Source organism: Mobula birostris, chromosome 28 (genome assembly GCF_030028105.1).
Source record: "Mobula birostris isolate sMobBir1 chromosome 28, sMobBir1.hap1, whole genome shotgun sequence".
Taxonomy (NCBI): domain Eukaryota; kingdom Metazoa; phylum Chordata; class Chondrichthyes; order Myliobatiformes; family Myliobatidae; genus Mobula; species Mobula birostris.
The window spans coordinates 34,459,088-34,466,330 of record NC_092397.1 but is presented as its reverse complement, the minus strand read 5'-3'; the positions used below and the strand labels follow the sequence as shown (position 1 = coordinate 34,466,330).

At 45.0% G+C, this 7,243-nt stretch overlaps 1 non-coding gene across 1 annotated transcript; it reads left to right on the top strand.

Annotated features, from left to right (window-relative positions):
- Positions 1-7,169: 7,169 nt before the first annotated feature.
- trnan-guu (transfer RNA asparagine (anticodon GUU)) lies at positions 7,170-7,243 on the top strand. The gene has a single exon. It is a non-coding gene; the product is annotated as a tRNA-Asn (tRNA).

The following is a 7,243-nucleotide window of genomic DNA, read 5'->3' as shown; positions in this document are numbered from 1 at the left end:
GAGTAAATTAGCCCAGGTTAAATAAAATGCAGACTGTTACTTGTTTCAGATGAAAAGAGGTAAGTAAAATTCTGAGTGGTTTACAATAATTCCAGATGAAATCAAGTGATTCAAACTGTTAAGGGAATGGATAATATTTGTGTGAGGACTGGAGACTCCCTGGACTGCTCTACCATTGTCTCATTAATATTCACCGTTGTATAAAAATAATGTGACAGTTGCCCGTTATTTTATTAATTTGATTAATTATTTCTTAATTTGAACGTTATTTTAACTTGTATTCTGTTTTATATTTAATAAAAATAACAGTAACCACATTGTTTTTGATCATTGCGAGATTAACATCTGTTTACAGTTTAACTCTTACTTTCAACATTACATGCTTTACATGCTTTTGACTTGTCACCCACTTGTGACTGGTATTATTTTTTTGTTTTGAAAAGCGTATAGCATTGTTTAGAAAAAGCTATTCTAACTGTATGGGTTTTGCTTTTCTTTGATTCACTTTAACAAACATGGGGATGTTGGCGGTGGACACAGTAGGGGTAAAAGATGGAGACAGCCTGGCCACTGAACTTAAAGATACCCTCAGCGCCAAGGCAACTTTGATAACAGTCAGTTTCAGCCTCTATCGCCATCACCACCACAGACTATGAAGCTTACTCTAAATCATCCTTTCCCAAACTGTACTGTAGAATCTGTACAATTGTAATTCTGCCCATTGTAAAATAGCACCTGATGTAAGCCCGCATGTCAGGATTTGGCATTGACAGCTTCTTCTCCTGATCCGATACTGGGAGAAATGTTAGTGGGTATGTGGTTTGTGCGCTTCATGTCACAGGCGAGGCAGCACAGCTCCTGTTCCATTCAAACAACATGACCCTTAGTTATGAATGCACGTTGGGACTAAACGGTCGAGTTGTTGAGTGTGCTGTAGGGGGCCCAGACATTCAGAAGGTGGGTTAACAGTGCAATCTCTACCCCTCAATTGTACTGAGTTTGTTTCTGTTTACCACTTTGATAAGAAGATTAGAGCTGTGAAGGGAGCACTGGACCGCACTGCCCAGAGAAATCACACTTGCCAATGGAACTGCTTTGAACGATGGCAATAAACTTCTCATCATGGACTGCATAAATCCTCAGCTCTGAAGCTGCTTCATGAGGATGAGGGTGAAGTCTGTTACTGCAACTACCAGGTAATGAGAACAGATTTAGGTAACAGTACGTGCAATGTCCATGTCATCAGTGATCCTATAACTTCTGTTAATGGCACTTACAGTATAGGATGGCAGGCCTACTGCTGTTTGCCAAGGGTATCCCCTTTGCCTTTAAATTGAGCCTTTGTCCTGAACAAAAGCTGTCAAATATTTATTGATATTTGGAGTCTGTAGCAGAAAATACTAACACCTGCCAGCATTGAAGCACGAAGGAGACTGATGAGTGTAACTGGATTGTAGTGTTCCTGTTCTGGGGACCTACCAGACGGGATCGTGAGAACATCAGTATGACCCCAGTGTTGCAGTGATCGGCTAACAACACTGCTGTAGTGCTACATGATACAAGTCTGGTCATCAAAGACATTTCTAACAAAGTGGCAGCAAGCTGCATCATGGCCTTTCAAATCTGAACAGCATTAAACTTCCTGTTGGCCGAGAGGGGAGGAACTTGTGTCATTATTGGACTGAAATAATGCAAAACATCGTCGATTTTATCCGTGCAGATCCCGTTAGAAGCTGTTAAAGTGAAGAAGTTTACATACGACTCTATCATCAGCTTTGGAACCCTTCTGATTAGCCTCATTCTCTGCCAGGAAGTTTGTGCAACTCCAGTGTACAGTGGGCAAGGGGGTTTATATTCCTGCTGGTGTTGAAACTTGTTTAAGTTTCTTACTGAGAGCACTCTGTGGAGAGAGGACCCGAAGGACAGCTGCCTCCTATCGTTCAGCAATCCCACTCTGCAGACAGACGATGACAGGATCACTGGGGAGACTCGACTTTTCCGTGCAATTCAGCTGCATCCACAATTCATGTGGTCCTTTACAGGACGCAAAGGGAAGTGGGGAGTGTGGATGTTACAGCAAGTCAAGTTAATGTAGCGCCTTGGCAAGGATAGTTCACAGATAGTGTGCAGTCAACCCAGGGAAGAAAGGTCTTTGAAGAGCAGAGTTTCCCTTTGCACAGCAGGGGACTGGAGCCATTTTGCACACCAAAACAAGATGAGGATGCAATCGATGTGTTCCAGGGTGACACTTAATATTGGTCACAAAGAAGAGAAATCTGCAGATGCTGGAAATCCAAGCAACACACACAGAATACTGAAGGAACTCAGCAGACCAAGTAAATCGATGGAAAAGAGTAAACAGTCGACGTTTCCGACCGGCACATTTCGTCTGGACCGATATTGGTTAGTTACCTTACTACTGTGGTGGGACCATGCGGGAATTCATAGTCGACAACAAAAGCCCCGGATTAATATGCCCGGAATGATGGACTCTGTGTAACAACGAACAAGTAACAGAGAACGGTGCTGAGATATAGATTCTCAGGGGATACTTGAGGAAAGAGGTTGACAGTAACATCACTTTCTTCTCGGAAGGCTCACAGCAGCAGCCCGAGCAATTCCATCCTTCCCAATGCCCAAATTAACGTAAACACAATTCTTTGTCCGCTTTTATTTCTCTTTTGAATTCAATATTCCCGTTGAATAATGTAGTAAAATTCATCTCTCCCCGTCGGGGAATTGAACCCCTGTCTCCTGCGTGACAGGCGGGGATACTAACCACTATACTAACGAGGAATTGCAGTTAATAGCGCATGTCATGCACATTTAAGAGGACAGGAGGGTGAACAGAATTACCTTAATGTTTCTCAGCTGTAATACTGGAGCCTTTCACTCGTGTCCCTCCCACAGCAGTGTCTCAGTTTGCTCCAGCGATTCAGTCACCTGTTGTGTCCAAGGATTAGCGAAGGGAAGTGCTCTCATTCGAGCCCAAATCCGTGTTGTTGGAATGAACATTTTTAATCACAGTTATATATTTATATTTCTGTTTTTTTTAGTGCGACAAGCGGGAAATGATATGTAGCGAATCGAATTCTGAATCAATCACTCCCACTTCATTGAAACACTGGGTGTTGTGTATCTCCGGTCTGTCGGAGGATGGCGACCTCAACCGGACATAACAGGAACTGCACCAGAGTGAGGAATCACAGTGACCACGTTCAGAAAACAGCTCGAACCACAGTCATACACTTCTAGCGTCCGAGTGGTCCAACCCTGACAACTCGCGTACGAATTCCCGAAATTATTTAAATCGACGAGTGAGTGTAAAATTATTATTCACCCTGGGCTGGCCAGTGGATCAAGGATTGAAGTGCTGTCCCTCACATTTTCCCCGGTGAACCGATCAGTGCAGCTTCCTGCTCTCACTCTAAATCAGATTCCCACAGCCAACTAGGACACATCAAAACATGTCGGATGATGTGTTCACGCTGAGTGCGGTCAGTCTGCTCACCACACACTCTGTCTATTTATACACAATGGGATCTCTCTCATCCCCTCCCCCATTACTAGAGTAAATAAAACTCTTTATTGTGATACACAAATGTAATATAGATTCACAGAATCATGCGACCCTAAAACAGACCTTTCGGCCCACAATGTCCGTGTTGACAATCAACTACCGATCACACCAGAGAACAGCTCGCTTACTAGCTGTTGCCTTCAGTGTCTTGATGATTCAGGTGGTCGCCCAGACAATTCTCTAATGTTGCGAGTGTACCTGCCTCACCAGCCACTCAGGCATGGGTTCCAGTTTCCAAAAACATCCGCATGAAGTTCTCCGTGTGATGTTCTCTAAGTTTGCACACGTCAGGACAGTTTTCGACTATCCTGATAGGCCCGGGTTAATTTGATATGACCTCCGTCACCTCCAGAGCTCTCCATGGAAACAATCGTCAATCCATCGGCCGAATGGACGCCCATGGGCCCAGCACGCTGCCGCTGCGCCTTTCTGATGTTGTCTGAACGTGGTGACGCGCTGCTCCGTTGTGGACGTTGCTCATTCTTCTCTTCATTTTCATTTGTCGATTCTTTGCTGACGTCACATCATTTCATAGAGACACAGAAAACCTACAGCACAATACAGGCCCTTCGGCCCACAATGCTGTGCCGAACACGTCCTTAACTTACAAATTACCTAGGGTTACCCATTGCCGTCTAGTTTTCTAAGCTCCAGTGGAGGGCTTCCTTTATAAATGTTTCTTTTCTTATCTGTTCTTTGTTGATTTATTTCGCACCTTTCTCTCTGCTTTTCTTCTCGTATTTGCTGCCCCATCCTGATATTATCTCTGTGCTGCCTGTGCTCCGACACATTAGGAGACCTCGTTCACGACATGTCAGCAATGAATGTGTTTCACATTATTTACTGAACCCAGTTTCAGTGGCCCTGCTGTCACACATTCTGTTCATCTTCCACCGTGTCTCTACCGCGTTCTCTCTCTTTGTCTCCGGGCTGTTCTTCGGCATAAATATCAATGGACAGCGGCAGAGCTGCAGCTGAATTGACCCGAAATAGACTCTTTCCTCCTGTGGCCTCTATCGCCGCCTGAGGAAGGTAGACCCAAACAACCCCGCTCTCCTGCCTGCCTGAGGAAAGATATCTTTAACGACCGAGGGGATGGAGAAGAACGTCCTAAGGTTTGTCGGGTCAGGAGAGCCGATACTCTCTGGTATAATCCCATTCCTTTGCAAACTCACCGAGGCACAAGATCAGGAGTCGGGACCAATTCTAAAGATGTACGGCTCAATAGGAAAGCAGATCAGTCCACGTTGGCGACAGATGATCATCCGCATGTTTAGAGTGACCAGAGTCACTCAATCCATGGCTTTTCCAATGAACGCCCTGAATTCATAACAAGCGCTTTACAGCGCAACAAAATACATCGTTTTCTTTTCTTTATTTTACAGTTTTATCAGGAAACGCCGACAAAATTAACTCTTTGGGAGACGGAATAAAATAATTTGAAATTACGTGGACACGGGTTATTCCCTCCGCAGCGGAACATGCCCGCTGAAACTTTAATGAACTTCTGGTCTACCGCCCTAATCCCTCGACCATGACAGCCGCGACACTCAGCCTGGGAGACAGGAGGACATTTTTCAAAGGAACTCATCAGTATGTTCCACGGCGATTCGGCTCAACATCAACGTCAGGGTCATAGAAGCTGGGCTGACATACTCTCCACATCCACTCTTTATAGGTTTTTCAATATTCGATAGGTTTCAATGAGATCCTCCCTCATTCTTCTAAATTCCAACGAGTAGAGGCCTTTTATTTTTCTAAGCTCCATGTACCTATCCGAGAGTCTATTAAAATACCCTATTGCATCCGCCTCCGCCACCGTCGCCGGCAGCCAGTTCCACGCACTCACCACTCTGCGTAAAAAAAAAACTTACTCCTGACTTCCCATCTGTACCTACTTCCAAGCACCTTAACACTGTGCCCTCTCCTGTGAGCCTTTTCAGTCCTGGGAAAAAGCCTCTGACTATCCACAGGATCAATGCCTCACATCATCTTATACAACTCCATCAGGTCACCTCTCATCCCCCGTGGCTCCGAGGACAAAAGACCGAGTTCTCTCAACCTATTCTCATAAGGCACGCTCCGCAATCCAGGCAACATCCCTGTAAATCTCCTCTGCATCCTTTCTATGGTTTCCAATCCTTCCTGGAGTGAGGTGACCAGAACTGAGCACAGTACTCCAAGTGGGGTCTGATCAGGGTCCTATATAGCTGTAACATTACCTGTCGGCTCCTGAACTCAATCCCACGGTTGGTGAAGGTAAATACATCGTATGCCGTCTTAACCACACAGTCAACCTGCAAATGATTGTATCAAGCTGTATTTTTTGCAGTTTTCTACACCACCTGTGAAATGCAGACTGCTAAGCACAGAACAATAAATACCACTTTGAGAAAACATAAACAGAAGTGCGAACAACTCTGTACACTTGAACCCAGGCGCTGATGGGATACGGTCATAAGACCGTAAGGGAAGGCAGCAGAGTCAGTCTGCCCCATTCCATCTTGGCTGAGTTATTATCCTCATCAACTCCATTCTCACGCCTTCTCTCCCCAGTCTTTGACTTCCTTACTGAGCAAGTAACTACCACCCTCCGCGTTAAACATACCGAGTGACTCGGGCCCAATCGCCGTCGACAGCAAAGAATTCCACGGACTCACCGCCCTCCGGCTCAAGACAATTTCCTTTGACCTTTCTCAGATTTGAGATGCTCATACAATCTGTTATATCAGCAATATCACAGACAAAATGCTGCAAGAACTCAGCGGACTGTCTGGGTATTGCCTTGTATTTGCAGCATCTGCACATTTTTCGTGCTTGTACATCAAGAACGTCGTTATTTGACGGTTTCTATCCCGACCTTGTTTTCTCTCTTACATTTTTCTTCGTATCTGTGTTTCCAGACTTTTGTGTGTGCGACCAGGAGGGAGTTACAGGACTGAAGGGCAGTTCAACATCGGAAACTGCAGGGACACGAGATATGGGTCGTTCAGTGTCGCTGGTCTCCATTTGTAGTGCAATAATTATCAAACAATAAACAATGAAATCTGTTAAAGTAGCTCTTCTGTGACAAATCTGGCGTTTAACATTAAATCTACCGGCCTCATTGCCACCAAAGACTCTGCTGAAGTAATGCCCGAGAATTGTGATGTATTGGTCTTCAATCGTCCAATGTTTGCATCAGAGACAATGGCGTTTAATTGAAGTGTTTGTTCACGTGCCGTCACTAAGAAAATTAGTGAAGTGTTTGACCGTATCGCTGGAGATTGATGCTCTGTTTGAATCGAGGTCGTTGTTAATGCATCAGCTCAGAGTGTCTAACGGAGCTGTGAATTCAGGATCAAGAGAAATCACAGACTCTCACTGAAATGGTGTATCCAGTCATCTGACGATAGAAGACGTTTAGTATCCTTTTATTTCAGCCTTTGGAATTCTGGGTAAGCCGCGGTGTCAGCTGCCGTTGGTGGAAGTTCAAGTTTAATTCCAATGTTGTGATTGTGATATGTGAAAAGCCGGTTCACAGCATCGATTGTCAGTCACCATCTTCCAACCCCGGAATAGACCACTCATAGTCTCCATTTCCCATTCTGTCTCTGTGGCGCAATCGGTCAGCGCGTTCGGCTGTTAACCGAAAGGTTGGTGGTTCGAGCCCACCCAGGGACG